At 35.5% G+C, this 22,195-nt stretch overlaps 1 pseudogene across 1 annotated transcript; it reads right to left on the bottom strand.

The window, feature by feature from the left end:
• Positions 1-13,475: 13,475 nt before the first annotated feature.
• LOC149231227 (formate dehydrogenase, chloroplastic/mitochondrial pseudogene) lies at positions 13,476-21,673 on the bottom strand (annotated as a pseudogene). Its single transcript, XR_016248421.1, has 3 exons — positions 21,545-21,673; positions 13,785-13,992; positions 13,476-13,621 (listed from the first exon to the last, which is right to left on the bottom strand). The product of XR_016248421.1 is annotated as a formate dehydrogenase, chloroplastic/mitochondrial pseudogene (transcript).
• Between the last annotated feature and the right edge of the window lie 522 nt (positions 21,674-22,195).

Raw genomic sequence — 22,195 nt, 5'->3', positions numbered from 1 at the left:
CACTTATCAAAAACCCACTTTGTAATGTTTGCATTTGCCTTGCTTTTCAAACTCTGTTTTTGGGTAGTTTGCTTTATTTTTGCCTGTGATGAACTAAATGCTTTGATTTTTTGTTTGCCTTGTAGGTGATGGAGCAGCTGAAGCTTGGCAAGGTGACCATGGTTTCCACTGAAGTGATTTACATACAAGAGAACTAAAATTACATGAATTTATACAACAAAAACCTAGAATACTCTGTTTTTCCTCAAAACAGAGTTTTGAGGAAAAATACATTTCTGAGCAATTGATTATGAATTTTATTGGTACTGGAAACTCCTCATGCACCTGCTGACCGTTATTGGACAATTTGAAGACCCTTTTGATGAGACTCTAGACCTAATGAAAGTGAAACCCTAGAAATGACTCTCGCAAATTTAAAGACAAAAGGTGATTGAAGATGATTTTAATGAATGGAAATGGGCCAGCAGGCAAAAGGCATGAGGGAAAATGTAAAACAAGCCACTACTATCAGATGATCCATGCTCTTAATGGAATGCAGCTGACTGAGTGGGACACCTAAAATGAAATGCAACAAAAGAATTTGATCTCTGACGGAGGCATGAAGATACCGACACTAACATTGGCTCCAATGGGGATGGTAGCTCCTTGGAGGTGCCAAGAACTACAGATCTCTGGGAAAGTAGGCAGTGCCTTCGTCCATTGGGCTATGGAGTCAATAACTTCGACAAACCAAAACCAAACTTTTGACTCAAGACTCATAGTTGAACTGACTAATCCAAAACTGAAACAAGACTCTCAAAAGCTGAAACTGGACACTCAGCTGAAACTATCTTTAAACTGACTGAAACAAAAAATGTCTCAAGATTGACTTAACTAAAACAGGTACTTACAAAGCTTTTAGATGGCAGCAAACCATGGAGATTTGAGAGCTTCAAATCATGATGACAACCACCTGCCTACTGATGAAATATGTACAATCATGTGTAGTGAGCCTTCCAATGTAACCAATCCAGTACATGGCTACATATTAAAATTCTGCTCTCACTTGTCCCGAGCATGTAGAATGATGTAAATGTAGGCAACTCACAATAAGAACTGAAACCAAGGCTTATGCTAATGAACCAAGCAACATTCATCTTCTCTAGTGCTTGCAAAAGAATGTCAAAAGGATCTTGAAAGTCCTGAAGCACTAGCTTGGCTCGAGTTCCAGCAGCAAAAATACAAGTACTCCCTTCATTCTGATCTGAAATAACAACTGGTTGCCGAGTGATAGGAAGGCATAGAGAGGTATAAGCTTCTGCCATCTAAGTGTTAGTTGTAAATTCCTTGACCATGAGAAATTCTGGCATATTGTCTCTCTCAAGCTCATATTCCTCAACTTCATGGTCTAGGTCATTCTTAAACAGAAAACAATCTTCAATATTATCAAACATGACAGCCTTATCATCTTCATGAAAGAAAATATTAGCTGTTTTCTGATCTATAAATCTAGTTACAAGACTGTCATCATTTTCAAAAGAGGAAGAAGTTCACCAACACCTTCTTGACCATGTGCACACTGCAGACCTGCATTATCTTGAGCTGTAGCCTGACCTTTTAGGAGTTGATCTATTTCATCTTCAGATAGAGGAGATAATAACTTTTGTTTTCTTTTGATCAAGCAATTATTGTCTTCTTGAAATAACATTTCAAAACATGAAAAACCTGAATGACAGTCCTCAATTCCCTGGTCTTCTGAAATTTGAAAACATTGTTGATCATCCTCATAAGACATGGAAATAAAATTATCATTTATCATTGAGTTATTGAAAGAAGATTTTTCACTTACTTGAACAAAGATCTCATCTTGTTTTTCATAAAATGACTGGATTACCTCCTCATGAAGGCTTGAGTTAGTAACTTTGTCTTCTTCAATCCAGATGATCTCAACAGTAGAGCTCTCCTTTATGGGATTCAAAACAAGGTAGTCTACATCATCACGATCTAAATCTAGATCTGAAATAGCCAACTTGACTTTATCACATTCTGAAATTAAAACTTGACTTTCCTACATACTGTTTTCTTCTATGGACGGATTTGAAATAAACCTTCTCTTTCATAATCTTCTACCATACTAAGATCTTGATCCTGCTGCAAAGTTTCCTGAGCATCTTGATGAGTATCCTCTAAGCTCTCTTTATGCTACTGAAATGGATTTTCATACAGGGCCTCCATGATCTGATCATCCATGAAGTCATCATCTTCATAAACCTTTTCAAGATTTTCAATAAAACTATGAACATGGCTACAAGAGTTCTCAACTAAATTTAATGATGGATAAGATTCTTTATACCTTTCAAAGAACATGGCATGAAAATCCTTTAAACAGTAAATACAAGTAGGCAGCAAACTTTCATACCAAAATCGGGCTTGACATTCCAGAGTGGCCATGAATATCTTCATCAAACAATCTTCAGGAAAATCAACCTTCAACTTGCGAATATGTATGTGAAATCTAACCAGATGTAAAGCAGCATCCTTCCTATCATCATCTTTAAACATAGGCAAATTCCTTTGCCAATCTACCTTAGGAATTTTATTTGGAAAACCTGGAATGTGATCTCGGCTCATGGGAGCATACCTTCGATCCAGTGAAACCATTTTGATAACAATGAATTCACCAAGAAATTCTTCAGGTTAGTGGTTCTTGAAGGGTAGAGTCGCCATAAAAAGTCTGAACCTTGGGATTCTTTGACACTGGAGTCGCCAGGTGAATGATTTCAACCTTCATATTTGTCTGACTGCTGTCCACCAAAAACAATCAGATCTAACTTCATTCATGTAATGGGGCAATTTGTAAGCCAGACGTTTCCATTTATAAGACTAGACCAGAGATTGACTGAAGCAACATTCATCTACTTTCGCTAATGCAAAGAAAGAGCATTTCGAAGGCTACCTGGCTAACTTCAGGCTCCGTCTGTAGTTTATAAAATTAAGAACACTAACAAACAAATAAGCTTTTCCTCCCTAGTATAGTCGCCACTATGTTAGTGCCTAAATCTACCTCAGGCTGAGAAAGGTAGGATACATGACCAACATCTAACCACGCTTAACCTGGTAGCTAGCGCTACCAAGTCGGGAGAGGGCTATCTCCTGGTCAATCTCAGAAAATTATGATCGATGAGGGCTTGAGATGACTGATAAAAATACTGATCTCAGGCTAGGTATGTGTGTGTGATAGTTTGATTGAATAAAATGATGATTTGTTGGCTCAGATGGAAAGCCAGATTTTGGGTGTGGGGAATGAGGCTCAGTCTCACAGAGATCTCAATGGGGCAAGGTAGCCAATTTGTTTTGGCACTTCAAATTGAATGAGATGGAAGGATTAGACAAGTGAGGAGCTAAAGAGAGAAAAAAAACTCATGGATCCTCTCGAAATAGCTGAAAACATCAAAAACTAAAATAAACCCAAGGTAGAGCACTTCAATTTCAATGGATTATACCATTCTACCTTGTTTGATTTAGCTAAGAAGAAACAAGATAGATAATGGCATACAATCACATAAATAAATTCACAATTACAAAAGAAATCACTGCACCAAGACAAATTGCCACATGGATCCCAAAGAGTGCTGCAAACACTGGTCTCAATTCCTTAGCCAAAATGTTCATATGAGTGTACAATGAAGCTCAAGGCTTTCTCAAAAGTCCAACCATGCTAATGACTGAAATATCACAAGATATAGACATGCCATAACTCATCCTAGCCTCTAGGGGTCGAGCTCACAATTTTAGGAGCTGTTCCAACTAATTCTAAACTGAGAATTAGAAATCAGTCATTGAAATAGCATGCCTCTAGAAACAAGGAAACTGATTCATTCAGTTTCAAACAACCTTTTAACAGATGAATCTACCTTCATAAGTGAAAATTTGACATATTTACATCATGATCCATCAATTTATATTAAATTACATCACAAATTTGACACTAAGCATGTGAAAAAGTCAAACTAGCAAAAGTTGGGTGAAAAACAGAGCATTCCTGGTCAAACTCGGGCAAATTTCCTCTATGCGTAGCACCTGTTTGGACCCACTTTTTAAGGACTTAATTGTGTCAAAATTCCCTCCACGTGTGCTTGTTGGAAATTTTTACCTGTCTACTTTCCAACCCAAGTGGAATTTTCCAATTTGGCCTCCATTTGCCCCTCCAAAATTCAGTTCTTCCAACACTGCTTCCTGTGTGTCAAAATAGGGGAAGTGAGGTCATTTTTTGAGTGTTTTTGACCTTTTTGAGGGCTCAAAACTTGTCTAAATTTCTTTTCCATTGGTAGGCAAGCATATTTTAACATGAAAAATTCACAAATGCTGATTTTTTGTGATTTAGAGGCTCCTAGCAAAAGCGAACGCCACGTGGCGCGGTGCATAGAGCAGAAAATTATGTGTTTAAAAATTTTTATGCGTAGCACCTTTTTGCAGACTAGTTTTAAGGGCCTTCCCAGTGTTCAAATTGGGTGAAAAATAGCCCATTGGAATATCATTGAGTTTACTTTGTAAACCAACTTGAATTTTTCAATTTGGAGTTCATTTTCCCTGTCAGAAGTCAAATCTCCCGAGACTGGTCAAAATGTGCAAAATGAGGCTGCCTAAAGGTAAAGTTCTGTTGCAGTCAAATTTTCAAGATATTCCTCAACCCAAAATTAAGCTCATGATAGCTCATTGGAAATATCTTTGTGTCTAGTTATCATTTGACTCATCAAGCAAGTCATTTGGCCAACCAAGCTAGGAGAAATCTTGATTTTCCCAAAGTCATTTCAGAGGTGCATCAATTCTCCTGACACAACTGTATTTTTGACATTTCTCTAAAACCATGAGACCTGTGTAAAATGTGAAGGAGGTTTTCCTTGCTTGGAATATTTTGGAAAAAAAACTCTCTCAGTTTTTCAAAATTCATCTTTCCTTGCTCAGAAACATCATTTGAGTAAAACCTACCACGATGTGTGGAATGGGGGATTTGTAGAAATGAAGGGAAATGAAGGAGATAAGGGGCTTTTAAATTCTTGAGGAAATGTTGGGAAGTAGGGAGGGATGTTAGGAAATAGGGGAAAGTGGAATTTCAAAGATTGAGTGAGGGGAAGGGGTCCAAAAGGGAAAAACACAGGCCTAGCCTAGAAAATTGCCAAATTATAGCAAGAAACTAGGGTTTGTGGGAAAATGAGAAATTTAAGGGATATCAGTGATGGGAAGTGTTTCATATAGTACATTAAGGATAGGGGAAGGTGTATGAACATCAGGATACAAGTTTTGCTGATTATTTGACCATCCAAGAGAAATTACCTTCAAAACCCTAGGAGAGGAAAATGAACCTTACCTAGGCACAACTGAAGCATGAAAAAGGTGTAAAATGACCCATTGGAACCTGACATGATCATGGCAACCCTTTGAATGATGGTACACTCAGCCGAATGGTGACATGAAGCTCTTGGGACAGCAATTAGGGTCTGGGAATTTTTAACTAGGGTTTGGGATAGTAGGACTTAGGGATCTGGGGTTAGAGAATTTAGGGATATGGGGATTAGGGAATGAGTTGTCGAAATTGGAAAATAAATGGAGGAGTCAAAGAGTAAGGGAGTGGTGGAGTGAACTTAGCAGCAAAAACATAAATACAAACCCTAGGGAATTGTTTTTGACCAAAATTGCAAAGAGGTAGGGTTTGAGATTTTTCACACTAAGCCACCATAAATTTTAAGAAAAACTCTTTCACTAGCAAGGAAAAAGGCTTGACTTACTTGCACACCATAAGATTGAGCGATTTTGGAAGTTTGAGAGAGTTTATAGGTGGAATCAGGCTTATGGCTCTATGCGTTGCGCCACAAACCCAACGCGCCGCGCCCTTTATATGTGCCACGCTAGTTTATTTTTTACATTATAGAGGTCGGCCCAATGCGCCGCGCCTTCTCTATGCGCCGCACCTCTCACCCAATGTGCCGCTCCTTTGGATTTGCATAGTTTTGCTTCAAACTTGCTTCCTTTCTCCAACATGACCTTCTCTTTCTTAATATGTCTTCTTTGATTGCAAATGAGCTCTTTGAACATGACCAATGAGTTATATACAAGAGATTTTAATTTTTCACTTATCAAAAACCCATTTTGTAATGTTTTCATTTGACTTGCTTTTCAAACTTTGTTTTTGGGCAGTTTGCTTTATTTTTTCCTCTGATGAACATAATGCTTTGATTTTTTGTTTTCCTTGTAGGTGATGGAGCAGCTGAAGCTTGACAAGGTGACCAGAGTTGCCACTGAAGTGATTTACATACAAGAGAACTAAAATTACATGAATTTATACAAAAACCTAGAAAAATACATTTCTGAGCAATTGATTATAAATTTTATTGGTACTGGAAACTCCTCATGCACTTGTTGACCGTTATTGGACAATTTGAAGACCCTTTTGATGAGACTCTAGACCTAATGAAAGTGAAACCCTAGAAATGACTCTCGCAAATTTAAAGGCAAAAGGTGATTGAAGATGATTTTAATGAAAGGAAATGGGCCAGTAGGCAAAAGGCATGAGGGAAAATGTAAAACAAGCCACTACTGTCAGATGATCCATGCTCCGAATGGAATGCAATTGACTGAGCGGGACACCTAAAATGAAATGCAACAAGAGAATTTGATCTCTAATGGATGGATGAAGATACCAACACTAACAGAAGTCTTGATGCAAGATGACATGTTGCCTATTACAAATAAAAAAAAATAAGAATGAAAAGAAATATGTCACCCATGACTTGGAACTAGCAGGAATCATGCATGCACTAAAGATATGGAGGCACTAGCTGGTTGGGGGGGAGTTTGTGTTGATGTCATATCATGGAGGGATGAGATACTTGCTTAAACTTCCCAAGCTCAATGCAAGACAAGGCATATGATTAGCTCTAATAAGTGATTTTGAATTTGATAACAAGTATATTAAGAGTAATGGGAATGAAGTGTTCAATGCACTTGTTAGAAGTCTACAAGTGGCTCAGTTGGTAGCCATTAGAACTTGTGAAGTTAAAATCAAAGAAAGGATTAAAGAGTCTTTAATACATGATAACCATTTCCATCGTGTGAAGGAATTCTTACAAAAATAATTAGAGGGAACAATGAGCACGAATTACTAGCTCACGAATGATGTTATGTTTTGTTCAAAGATAGATGGTATGCTCCTAATGTAACCAACTTGAAGAATCTAATAATGGATAATTTTCATAAGATACCTTATTCGAGTCATCTTGGTTATCAGAAAATGGTAACACCAATAACAAAATCTATTTATTTGTTAGGATTGGAGAAGGATATTGTTGAATACATTTCCAAGTTCCTGGAATGACAAAAGGTCAAAGTGGAATGAAGCACCCAGTGGGATTACTATAACCAATCCCAATTCCCAATTTTAAGTGGGAATTCATATCCATGGACTTCATCACATGATTGAAAAGCACATCCAAGTAGCATGATGCCATTATGGTGGTAGTGGACAGGTTGAGTAAGGAAACTCACTTCATAGTTGTCAAGTCCACCCACAATAATAATGACATAGCTCAGATTTTTATGAAGGAAGTATTCATTTTCCATTGCACACGCAAGAAGATCATATCATATTAGGATGCGAAGTTCACTTCCAATTTTTGGAAGGCAATTTTTGCTACTTTTAGAACCTAGGTAGCCTTTATTACATCACTTTATCCTCGTAAATATGGCCAAAATGAAAGAGTGAATAAAATTTCAGAGGATATGTTGCAGATGTATGTCATGCATAAAATGAAGAGGTGGGAAAAATTCCTTCCATTAGTTCACTATGCATACAACAATGGGTATCAAAAGTCATTGAAGATTATTCCTTTTGAGGCATTATATGGGAGAAAGTGAAAATTCCTATTGGTTGGGATGACCCAATGATAAGAGTGGTTCTTAGACTTGACATGATCAAAGAAATTGAGAAAGAGGTGCTTGATATTAGGTAAAAATTGAAGGCTACACAAAATAGGAAAAAGAGTTATGTAGATCAATAGATTGCAAAAGGAATTTTGAGTGTGAGAGTACGTATATCTATCTGTGCATTAGACCAAGGTGGGGTCTTTTAATAATTTGTACCCAAGTTTAGTGGACCATTTCAGATCATGGAAATAGTGGGATCATTGGCTTATAGACTATTCTTAACACCCACTATGAAAGAACACGATGTATTTCACATTTCATTGCTCGAAACATATGTACGTAACACTAATAATGTCATTGATTCGTCTATGATATAGGTGGAATCCAATGGATAATTCCAAACAAAACCACTGTAAATCCTAGACTAGAGGTAGACTATGCTCCAAAGTCAAGTAATAAAGAAATTAAAACTAGAGTGGAAGCACTTTTCACCCCGTGAAGAAATCTAAGAAATGACAGATCAAATGAGGGTGCTCTACCCACTTTTGTTTAATGTATAAATGGATATAATACATGTAAATATAAATCTCAATATTTAATTTTGTATTATGTTTATATAACAGTAAGAATGGTGTTCTCTTAAAGGGGTTGGGTCTGTAATAGTATTTTTTCTTTAAACCCATGTAAGTAGACATAATTGTGGACCAACAACATGAGAGTCATGGTTGGAAAGAACTAAACCTGCAAACACTTAGAATTAAATGTAAATCTTGATTTATTGTTGACTGAAGTTGGGGACACATAGATATAAATATTGAGGGAGAGGACATGTTTCATGTCATGAATAGGCTATAACCAACTACATTTTATTCCTTAGCACCGTGTTTGACAAAACCAACTACCATGTTGACAACAATTAAAGAGATGGAGTTGGTCATATGGGCATAGGACTATACCCATCCACATTCCCCTCGTGGATTGAGGTCGAGGAGTGCCCCTACCAAGAGGAGAAAAGAGAGGAGAATGAGAAATAATGAATGAGAAGAGAACATCCATGAGAATTTAGGGAATATTAGAGTGAAATCAAGAAGTAGTAGTGTTGTAGTTGTGGTTGAGCCTAGTTCTTGGTAATTTACGATGATATTCCCTATATTGATATCTTATCAAGCCTACTCTATTATCTATATAAGCTTGTGTGGTCATTATGAAGCTAAGTGGATGCCGAATTCACTGTGGTGCTACATATATAGCGATTAACCACCTAGATAAGGAAATATAAGTCATTGTGGTGTTTGCTGAAGAGTTTTTAACCACTTAGAAAATGGACTATAGACCCTTGTGGTGATTACTATGAAAATACAATTTAAAAAGCACCTAGATAATGGATTTAAACTCATGGACTGACTAATGCCCCATATACACCTTGGGTTAAGTCTTATAACTAATCTCATAGAAGTAAGTAAGTCATTGTGGTACTTACAACCAAATGGAAATTGATAAACAACCTATAGTGGACTCAATCTCCTAGGTATTTCACCAAGACTTTGGTGTGATTTTCCTTAGAAGGTATTCCCTAAGACTTCGGATCCAACTCAGGAGATGTCAACTGCATGAAATATTACAGTGTAGTTGACCTGTGATTGGGTGGCGAGTTGAAGTCCCTCCTCCTGCTTCTAGCCATATTTACATACTCAGTTATTCAAATCAAGGAATTCCATGCTTGCAACTGATAACTCCTTTATCTTACGATGAGTTTAGCTAGTCTACTAGAGTTCAAAAAAACTTATATTAAACGGTATATTACTCCCTAGACAACAATGATAATGACTTGAAATTTTAGGACATTTGGGTTGCGAACCTCAATAGATAGGAGATGGCTCTAGGAAGCCACCCCTATTTATTTATATGAACACCCTAGCATGGTATTTCGTCTTTTTGTTAGGTTTGGCAAGTTAGAATGACTACTAGCATATTCATATTAGCATATGGAGGAATCCAAACACCAAGGGTCAAGGCCAAACTTCACCCCATCAGAATCGAGACTTGTGGGCCCCATTAGGATTTCATACCCTCAAAGTAATTGCATCATTCTTGCACTACAACAAAACCAGCGATTTGCGCCAGATTTAGCGCCAGATTTTAGTGCATTTTTTTTGTAATTGTGATGAGCAACCTGGCGCTAAATTTGGCTCTATTGTACAATTTTTAAAGCGTCCTTTTTTGCACCTGATTTTGCACCCTTTTTCACGCTAGATTTTGCATCATTTTTTACACCAAACTATGCATCATTTTTTGCATCAAATTTTGAACCAAGATTTGCATCTTATTTTATGACAGGTTTTGCTTCTAATTTTGTGTCATTTTTTGCATCTATTTTTCATTCTCTTTTGCTTCCTATTTTGTGTCATTCTTTTCTTCCATTTTTGCACCATCATTTGCATCAAGTTTACACTGTATTTTGAATCCAATTTAACGTCTTTTTATGCATCCATTTTGTGTCAGTTTTTGCATCTAGTCTTACGCCAGGTTTTGTATCTAGTCTTACACTAGTTTTTGCTTCTATTTTTGCACCAGCTTTGGTGCCTATCTTTGCACCATGTGTTGAATTTGATTTAGCATCAAATTTTGCATCCATTTTTGTGCCCATTTTTGCATCTTTTTTTGGACCATTTTTTACATCCACATTTACGTTTGATTTGTCTCCATTTTTCCCATCTCATTTTGCACCATATTTTGCGTCATTTGTTTCATCCAATTTTGCATCATTTTTAACACCATCTCTTGCATCTAATGTTACATCATTTTGAGCATCCAAATTTGCATTTATATTTGCATCTTATGTTGAGTCATGTGTTGTGTCCACCTTTGCATCTTATTTTGTGTCTAATGGTACATTCAATTTAGAGCCATTTTTTACGTCTACTTTTGTATTTGTTTTTGCACCAAGTTTTGCATCCAATTTTAAGCTATTTTATGCCCCTTTTTGCACCATTTTTTTGTGTCTACTTGTGTCCAATGTTGCACCATTATTTACACCGACTTTTTCATCCAATTTTGCATTTTTTTGGTGTCTAGTTTTACATCGTTTTCACCATCCAAATTTGCATCTTTTTTTGCCTCATTTTGTGTCCACATTTGCATATAATTTTGTGTCTGAGTTCGAGTCTAAATTTGCATGTGATTAGGAATCATTTTTTACATCCAATATGACATCCTTGGTTTCACCTTTTTTCAGCCCCATTTTGCATCTTGTTTTATGTCTTTTCTTACATCTTTTTTTTTTCCTTTTTTGCACCCAAGTTTGCATCCCAAATTTACACCATTATTTGCATCATCATTTGGCATATTAATTTGTAACGTTTTTTGCTTTTTTTTAACGCTCAACTTTGCATCTTATTTTACATCTAGTTGTTGTCTTTTTTTGCATCTAATTTGGTGCCCATTTATGTGTCCTTGTTTTTGCCCAATTTGATATCCTTTTGTATGCCATGTTTTGTTCCCTTCTTTGTGTCAACTATTGCACAATTTTTCACTTCTAATTTAAAACACTTTGTATGTCAATTGTTTGCATTTTGTATTAATTCCTAGTTTAACATCCAATTTTACTTTCAATTTTGCATCCATGGTTACATCCGCATTTGACTTCTTATATAGAGTATATTTTTCTTTACATATATGACCCCCTTTATAGATTCATAGTGAAATATATGATAGTTTCTAAATATCATTAAAGCAGATATCACAATTCAAAATCATTTGTAAAGAAATTTAAGAGAAATTGACAACATCAATCCAAAAAAATAACAATGTGTCATTAACAATTTTCAAAACATGTATAAAATAGCAACATAATACTAATAAAATCAGTATTATTTTTAATCAAAACAAGTAAAATTCAAATATGATTAACAAATCAAAATATTTCATGAATATCGTTATTCTACGATAAATTAACAACATACATAAATCAAACTCATCGTATGATTACAAAATCAAAATGTCTCATTGATATAGGGTAAATTCACAACACCCATCTAAACATAACAATGTCATTCTACACAATAATTTCTTCATAAAAAACAATGAATGTGCATGCCTAGCTACCACCACCAAGATCATCCTCATGATCATCTTGACCATCCTCATTACTCTGATCCACATCATCACCAACACCGCAACTATCATCATCATCTCCTCCTTCACCACCATCATCCTCATCCTCATCCTCATCATCTCCTGATATATGTTGAACATAATTTGGATCATTGTCTTGGCAATCATTACCTATAGCATTCTGACAAAAAAAATCAATATTACATGTTAGTATTAATTACATAACACAACGCATGTTTTTTTTATACAATGTTAACCATAAAATGAGGTAAGATATACTAGCATTTGCACCAGATGTTGCAAAGGAAACGCCGTAACGCATAAATTGAAAAATACAAATACAACAAAAGAATACTTTGATAAAAAATAAAAATATATTGAATGCTCAAATCAATGCCCCATTAACTGGAAGCATTTAGTAGACATATCTATCAACATTAGGATTATACACAATGATCAAGAAATTTTCCATATACAAACAACAACTTCCACAACAACCTTTTGTCACATCCACATTTTAAGAAATGCCTTGGAACGTGATCGGAATCTTCCATATTGCCTTTTTCATTATGCAGATAAATCTTCCATATTGCTAATTTCATCATGAATATTGTTAGTTCATTGTTGTAAAGTGTTAGTGTGTTAAATTCAATACTATAAGTTCGACAAGTGAAAAACATTCCTCAATTAGCATAATATACATTTTTCTCTCACCGTGTATTTTTCAGTCAAAGAGCACAAGTAACATATTAACATGTATTTTCCCTTCATTATTTTCATCATAGAGCCAAGAAATCTACGCCTTATCTATAAAGTAACAAAAACATTTTGAAATAAGTTTAATATTTCAAGCAAGTGTCTAACCTATAAAGTAACAAAAACTTTTTGAAATAAATTTAATATTTTAAGCAATTGACTAACCTACTTTAATAATTGAAAAATTCTCAAAGATGAATTATACTCCATAATAAGAGAGCCAACATTGGAGCCCATACTTTCACTAAAACCAAAAGAAACACAACCACTTGTTAAGAAGAAATTCAAGTAATAACAATAAAACAAAAATAATAAACATTAAAGTATAAAATGGTATTTCCAACACACAAGTATAAATATACATGCTATATGTCCATTGTTAGATTAAATGGGTGTGGAGAAAATTAGTAGAGAACCCAAAATTGTATTTCTAATTAGGATGGGTGGAGAAATGCTTTAAATGCGGGTTGTTGTCATTCTAATGAAACCCTTTGCAAAGGGGATGTTAAGATTCTGAGAGAAAAGCTAGGGTTGGTAGAGAACACCTTCCTTGTTAAATATTCCCCTACTGTAACCAAAAGGAAAGGGCAAGAGAAACAATAATTAGCTTTTTGTTCACAAGTTGTACAAAATATATAGGTGCTATTGATGTTTGAGTGAATAATGGGAGAGATTATTTATGAAATTGGGATAAGGCGCACCTAGTTTTGTCAGAAAGAGGCATATTAATGACAAGTACATCACATTTAGGTAGCATTTCGTCAAGATTTGTCTCCAATGTTGCTCCAGTTTCCTTTTCCAATTCGGGTCCAATAGAAAGACGGTCGTGGTAAAGAAGCTTACAATTGAAGGGCTGTACAAAGGAACGCAATTCAATTCAACATCATGTAATGTTTATTATTATTAGATTGAAATTTTGAAACAAACAGCATGCATGCGTAAGAATTATGGAGCACTGATTTTTGAAAAGAATTTTGCAACATCATGAAGTAGTACTAGATCCTAAGAATGAATACCTTCAAACGCTTAAGTAGTTCTTTGCCAATACGCCCTGCACCAATAGAACCAATAGTTTTCCCTTCTAGATCATGACCTGTAAGAAATTGTTGCCACTTTCCAATCACCCTCAACAATTTGCTTATATCCAGGCAAAAAGTTTCGCATCAATATGAGAATGCGCATTAGCTCATCTTCTGCCACGGACACCACATTACTTTCGCTGATCTTCAACCAATGATGATACAAACAAATCAATGAAATTAAAAAATATATCCAATATAAATAAAATGCGTTTTTTTAAAAGTAACTCCTAAAGTGAGAAAAATAAAGTTAAAAAATATAACAATGACAATTGTGTAGTTAAAATGTAACCAAAACAAAAATATATATACAACAATAGAATAAATAAAATGCGTTGTTTTAAAAGTAACTCCTAAAGTGAGAAAAAATAAAGTTAAAAAAATATAACAATGACAATTGTGTAGTTTAAGTGTAACCAAAACAAATATATATATATATATATATATATATATATATATATATATATATATATATATATATATATATATATATATATATATATATATATATATATAGATATATATATATCAATAGAATAAACCTATCAAGTGTGGATCAAGCAGTTTGTGTCGGATTTAGCCCATAAAATGTCATTTTCAAATTTAACAATAGAATAAACCTATCTAGTGTGGATCAAGTAGTTTGTGTTGGATTTAATTCATGAAATGTCATGTTCAAATTTAATGGAGAGGGGTCGATTTAATGGAGAGGGGTTGAGAGTGGGAGCCACTTGTGAAGGGTAAAAATTATTCCGTAAGGCACTTAGTGAGACAGAGCCTTGCACAAACCTATTGACAACATCCTACAATTAGACAAATCATTCTTCCATCAACCATTGGAGCTGATCTCAACCTAAACACAGTTTAACTGATTATATATATCTATATCTATATCTATATCTATATATATATATATATATATATATATATATATATATATATATATATATATATATATATATATATATATGCACTGGAAATCTAAAAGTAGCATAAACATAGAGATACAATTGGAGAGTCTATACTGGTAATCTGGAAAGCTTGGTGCCAAGCAAAAGAGAGTGATGGGATGATGTCAATGTCCTCTAACCCTGATGAGGAGGGGCGGGGGGGCAAGCTATTGGCTCATTGTTGGAATTGTCAAGCTCATGAAAGGATCCAATTGTATGATATACTATGTGAGGCACCCGAATGAGGATGCTCTGCTTCCTTATCAAATGAACTTTTGATAATATCATCTCTACTCTGCTGAATGTGGGGGCAAAAGTCAATTTCGAGATACACCTAGCTAATCCAAGCCGTGCATAATCCTAGTGACAACATCCTGCAATTGGATAAACCATTCTTCCATCGAACATTGAAAGTGACCCTGACTTGAACTCAACCTAACTAATATTTTATATATATATATCACACACAATGATAGTCTGCACAAAGCAGAAAAAAAAAAACTATCAAACTATCTAATAGTAGCATAAATGTAGGGATACAACAGAGTGTCTACACTAAAAGTCTGGAGAGAGGGATGGGATGATGTCAATGGTGGTGGGAACCAGGCTATTGGATCACTGTTGGAATTGCCAAAAGCTTAAGAAAGGATCCAGTTGTGTGATCCTACAGGAGGCATAGGAATGATGATGCTCGGCTCTCCTATCATCTAATGTCCAAGCAAGGAAACTCTTGAAAATATTATCTCTGCTCTGCTGAATGTAGGGCTAGTCTAATAGGTGGAAGGTGCCATACTCTGGATCAGTCTGGAGCTGGTTTACCCCTAATGGGTGGAAGGTGCCATACTCTGGATCAGTCTGGAGCTGGTTTACCCCTAATGGGTGGAAGGTGCCATACTCTGGATCAGTCTGGAGCTAGTTTACCCCTAATGGGTGGAAGGTGCCATACTCTAGATCTGTCTGGAGCTGGTTTACCCCTAATGGGTGGAAGGTGCCATACTTTGGATCTGCAAAGTATCTGTCTGGAGCTGGTCCATAACTCGATCTAATTATGTATGGCCTAGTCTAATAGGTGGAAGGTGTCATACTCTGGATCAGTCTGGAGCTGATTTACCCCTAATGGGTGGAAGGCGCCATACTCTGGATATGTCTGGAGCTGGTCCATAACTCGGTCTGATTATGTATGATCTGTAACCTAATATGGCACAACCCCGAACAGGCGTCAAAGATGTTGATTGACCACCAAGGCAGAAGGTTGAGGTGAGATCCCATCTAAAGTTGGAAGGAAAGAAACTATGGATAAAATCCTGGCTGCTCCTCTGAATCCGGGATAGAATAATAGTTAGGAAGTACCCTGCTCTGGTTTCCTCTTCAACTAGTCCACATGTCACTCTGATCATGTGTGGTTTGTAACATGATTTGGTTGGAACCTATGAACAGACCTCAAAGATGTCGGTAGACTACCAAGGGTAAGATTATGAGGAAACCCGAGAGACCTCAACTCTATCGTGTAGTAAAAACTACATGAGAACATTAAAATATGAGTAGTTCAACTATATTATTATATTTAGTCATACATCAACAGACACAGAAGACAGTTAAAACAAAAAAGAGAACATATAAATTATCTTGGTACTCTGAGAAGTGTGGCAGGGGATTGTAAACTGAACCGTATAAAGCTGCCAAAAGAATTGCTAACTTGTTTTCAAGACAATTGTTGCTTGAGAGAGTGAGACTGAAATATAGCAGAAATTTCAAGCAAATCAAATACTTCCCAGACCTTCAGAGTCGATACAACTGAGATAGGTACAATTTTTAGGAGACACCATTATACCAAATACAACGCAACGTAGGTCACCACGGTTAAAGAGAGGACATCATAACGAAACAACGAATTAAACATGGAACCGTCATTTCTAAAGGAAACAATGGTACCTAAAGCTGTTCGAAACGTTCGAAGGAAGGAGCAAAATGTCATTTATAAGAAAATAGTAAACTTCGTCCACAACAACGCTACTTAGGGTGGAAATTGTTGGGAAAACCACCACAAGAAAGGAACAAAAAATGGGAAGGCTAGAAATGCAATTATCTTTGCCCTTGAAATGTCTGCTAAAAGGAGAGGAGAGTTCGAAGGAAATTAAAGAACTCAAAAGGCAGTCCTTGGAGTCATCATTGCCCGATTTGAGAGAGCTTCCATTTTTTGAAAGAGTTGTTTTACTTGCACCTCCCCTCTCCATTTTGTTAAAGAGTTGTTTCACTTGTTATTCTAGAGTTGTTCGGTTGTTATGGAGGAAAGGCATTCAACAATTTTCAAATTTGAACCTCTTTAGCATTATAGTGTTCCACCCCTGATTCAAGCACCTGAAACTCTCTGTTTTATTTACAGGAAAATAAAGAGAGTGTTAGTCTATCTGTGTTTCTTGAGATATAATGCCCCATATCCAAAATACGAAAGCTACAAGAGAATAGTTATTACACAGTACAATCTCACCATTACAAAGGAGTCGATAAAAGACCAAATGCATTAAAGCTTTCCAATAAATTGCAAAAACATACAATAACACAAGTGAAGATCAAGGTAAATCTACAGTACATGTTGGATTGGGGATAAAGCCAATATCATAGCATGAGATTGACAATTAAATGAGTTGTAAATAATAATGGAATGATATGGAATTGAATAGCCTACAGGCTGAATATAAACAAGAGAGTTATTATTTCATTGTTATTAATTTATTATAAAATCACATTTTTTAAAACAATAACTATTTTTATTTCAATACCAACCATTAACTAATTTCTAAGAATAATTCTAATTATTGTTGTCCACTTCATCTTCTTTCCATTTCTGTACCATGAGGGAAAAACCCAATACCATTCCTATATCTTAAAATTAACATTAAATATGTCAAAATAGCTCAAGCATATTTTTGCAAGCATATTTTGGAAAACAATCATTACAGACAGATTAAACAAAGAAGAGCGCTTTGAGATCTTCCGCAAATCTTTCAGGAATGTAATAAGAGCAAAATAAAACCCATGGGTAAGTACAGCCAAAAGGATAATGAATCAATCTAGTCACAGTAAATATCAATATGATAATCCAGGTAAGATGTATTGTCACTTTTCCTGATTTCAGCCCTCTTGGCACCGGCAGGTTACCTATATCCTCACCCAAAACCAAAGTAGAAACAGGCCTGGCTGGGAGACTATCTTTCAAAATTGACAAGGTATTATTTCTATCAATTAGAATGCACATCCTCAGGTGTTCAAGAATAATTAATAGAACAGTCAGCTAGATGAGAAGATCCAATTTAGAGAATCTCACTCGGATCTACTTGACATCACCTCCATGATTTAAATAATGATTGGAGGAGTCTTAATACTCCAGAGTCCAGATCACTTAACATACAGAAACTAAGGCAGCCAAAGAACAATATCCCATCACTCCCATGCCACATATATATGTTTAGGTATAGTTGGAAGGACACATACCTTTCCTGTAACTAATTCAGCAAGGTTGTCATTACAAGTTTTGGGCTATGTTCACTGCCCTGGTATTGAAAGGTATACAGGTTGTTCACCTTAATTACACACATCAATGCATATGTATGTTCAGGGTTTAAGCTCATAGGCCTGTAGCTATTACAACAAAACTACAAGTGTAAATATATAATACAGTGAATTCATTTCTGAGCAAATTCCAAGTCCAGCGTTTGTTCAAGCCAAACAGTCATAAGGTTCTGAGTATCTTATGGTCAAGCATCTCATCAAAAATGCATTCCATCACATTTTATCAATACCCATGCACTATCAAAAGACACGACTCTGTTCCTTCTCCTTGTTATCAAAGGACACGACTTTCTATATGTTAATTTATACAATCTTAATTCTTATTCTATTCTCTATGTACTTTCTAAATCCTAATCCAACATATCCTAGATCCAACTTCTGCATATCCAAGGATCTTCATACTTCCACCTTCATACGTTTCTCACAACAAGACCCAAATATAAACCAAGGCTCTGGAGGAGAAACAAGAAGAGAGGAGTGTAGTGACCAACCTGATCTGATCTGCTAATAATACTACAAACTAAAAGATAACTCTCACTTTATTGTTTGTAGCTTCTTGGGGGTGAATGTGACAATGCTATATATATCATAAGGATCTGGAATCTGATATCTCCTCTTTGTTGTGGGCTGCTGGTTCCAGGGTGAGAAAAAGTGGCATAAAAGTCCTCTAAAAACGAAGGTGAAGGGTGTCATAGTGAGGTGGTTTTCCAGTTGCTTGTATCTATATAAACTATAAATGGATCTTTACTATAAAGTATTCTAAAGAGTTTCTTCAACTTACTTTAATATCCTTTTAAATTAACTCGTCCTCTTCTCAATGACCCATATATAAATAAAGCATTGTTCATCTTTTCAAAGCTCATGTCTTAAGCATTCCATTAATACCAATAATAAAAAGAAGGATGATGATTCCGATGTATGTAATTTGTAGTTCTTGTTGCCTATGAAGTCTAAGGAGCTTAATCCCTCAAGAGTAAAACAGTAAAAGGAATTTAAGTCTCGGTCGTATTGTTAGTTCCTAATCTCCTACTAACAAAGACATTCCGCTATCTTTTTTCAGGAGTCAAGACTAAACTGTATGTAATCCAAAACATACTTTCTTTTTCCAAGATTTCCCTACTTGTAATAGATTACTACAACCACATATACTACAAAAAGAAACCAATAACTCCTAATTATTATTCTGATGCCTTTGCGAGTTACTGATTAGATAATATAAACAAAGGAGTTATTCTTTATTCCAGGTGATACTAAACTAATAAGAAGACTAATCATACTATTCTTGTTTGTATTATCTCTGTATCTTTTCTATCTAAAGTAAATCTAAAGAGGAAGAATTGCTTGTCCTAATCAAGTGGGGTGAGGATCTAGGGCGACCAATGGGAGAGGAAGGCCTAAATGAGGCACACACTTCTTCTGCTGCTAGGGCCTGGGTTTTTAATAGGATAGCCACAGGGATATGTTGCAAGGACAGGGGAATAATTGGTTCTATGCAATGCCATGATCTTCTTTACAAGAGTCGCTGCTAATCCCTTGAATGTATCTTGTTTTTTTTTTTTTTTTTGCTTCTAGGATGGACCTACTTAGTCCTTCAACAACTAGAAGAAATAAATAAGGAGACAATGTACAACCTTGTTTTAAGTTTTAACCCTCTTGAGGGTCTTAAGAAATTAGAGGCTGAACCATTTATAAAAAATGCATAAGAAGCTTAAATTACACATCCCATAATCTAATTTACCAGTGGTAAGTTGAAACTAATATGGATAAAAAGAAGTATCAGAAAGAGCCAAGACACCCTTTATAAGCCTTGGACAGGTTCAACTTGATCACCATTATTGTAACATTTTTGACTTGAATAATATGGAGGCCCTCTTGTGCTGAAACAATTGCTTCATGGATCTGACGATCCTCTAGAGAACCAAGCGGTTCTGTTATATGAACTTACAAAGTAGTGCTTTCAATCTGACAGCCAAAACCTTAGCCATTATCTTATAAATACAATTAGACAAAGAAGTGGGTCTAAAAGCATAAAAAGACTCAGGTGGATCCACCTTTGGAATGAGTGCAATAGAGGTCCAGATGAAGGAGCCAGGGAGCCTTACTAAAGCTTCTCGTTTCTTCCACTACCTGAAGTAAGTTGTCTCCCAACACTTCAACAAATCCCAGGTAGAACTCCATAGTCCACCCATAGGGATTGGGACTCTTGTCCTTATGGAAAGTGGACAAACACATTCAAAAGTGCTTTTCTGGACAGATCACCATTGCTGGAACTTTGTTGACTTGAATAGTGTAGAGGCCCTCTTGTGTTGAAACAATTGTGTCATAGATTTGACAATCCTCTAGAAAACCAAACTGTTCTGGTTAGATGAAGTTAGAAAGTAGTGATTTTAATCTCACAGACAAAACCTTAGCCATTATCTTATAAATCCAATTACATAAAGCAGTGGGTCTAAAAGCATCAAAAATGTTCAGTCTCAAAACTCTGAAGTAAATTTGTAAAGAATGTAGCATTAGCTTTCTTGGCTTAGTGAAATCCCTAATTTTCTATCCTATTTGCCTGTCTTAAAAATCTCACGAAAACCTGTAAAGATTGTGCCATTGTGTACGCTTAGTCTCTAAAAGCCCTAGCTTTCTATCTTCTTCTGTGTAATTTGAATAGAACACCATCAAATACCAGAATTATCAATTCCCATTCTCCAAAACTTTTAAATGTGTGGAACTGAGACAGAAATCATTCAATCAAACCACTCGAAATGCATCTGAATGCTGATCCATTAACTTAAAGAACTTCTTCCCAAACTCTGCCATTTTTTAAACAAAATATTGAGCACAACCTTGTCTAGTCCATCTATAGAGAGCGTTAGTTTATGAAATCTTGCCTGTAAGCCAAAATAGAGTCAAAATTTTCCATTGAAAGCTCAGAATAACTGAACCAGAAATAACCCTTGTGAAATTTGCTGCTTAAAACATTGTTTTGAGCACGGCCTCTTTCTTCAGATTTATTTTAGATAATACAGTAGCTTATTTAATGAAATATTTCCAGAAAATTGAAATATGGCAAATTTTTCCAATCAAGAACTCTAAATAACTTCATTAGGACAAGGCGTAGAGGATTCATGACGGCGACAAGAAAATAATGGCGCTTTGAAATTTTAGCACTCTCTTGCAGAAAAATACCTTTTCTGAAATCGTTTTGACCACGAAGAAACGCAGATGAACTGTTGGAAGTCGTGCAGAGAGAGATCTGGTGGCTCGTGGATCGATTCTGGGGCAATGTTTATGTGATTGCAAACCATGATTGTTCATATGCGAGCTACTGAGCTCGTTGAGAGGGATACGCGCAATGGCGCCAAACTACCAAGAGGATTTGAATTTAAAGGCGGGATAGAATATCTACCGTCCGATCATGTCATCCACGGCCATATATTTGTGTTTCAGTAAAACGGATTTTCAAAGAATTTGAAATATTATACATTTTATAGAATTTGAAATATTATACATCCGATCATGTCATCCACAGCCATATATTTGTGTTTCAGTAAAACGGATTTTCAAAGAATTTGAAATATTATACATTTTATAGAATTTGAAATATTATACATTCTATTATTTAAGTTGAATAATAGTTTTACTTTGGAAAAATAGTTGGGCACATCAAATAAAATATTGATGCGACGGACATAGAACTCCGAAACAATAATGCACCCTTCTCTTACTCCAAAACAATAATGCACCCTTCTCTAGCTGATGTGTCAATGCTTTCTTTGAAGTGGAACTTAAAGAATTAAGTAATTATTCATTATTAAATTGGGATTTTATATAAATTAA

This window comes from Pinus tabuliformis, chromosome J (genome assembly GCF_031772625.1).
Source record: "Pinus tabuliformis cultivar Carrire ecotype Pingquan chromosome J, CPIR1, whole genome shotgun sequence".
NCBI lineage: Eukaryota > Viridiplantae > Streptophyta > Pinopsida > Pinales > Pinaceae > Pinus > Pinus tabuliformis.
The sequence above is the reverse complement of the archived record's forward strand: the minus strand, read 5'-3'. Positions and strand labels throughout refer to the sequence as shown.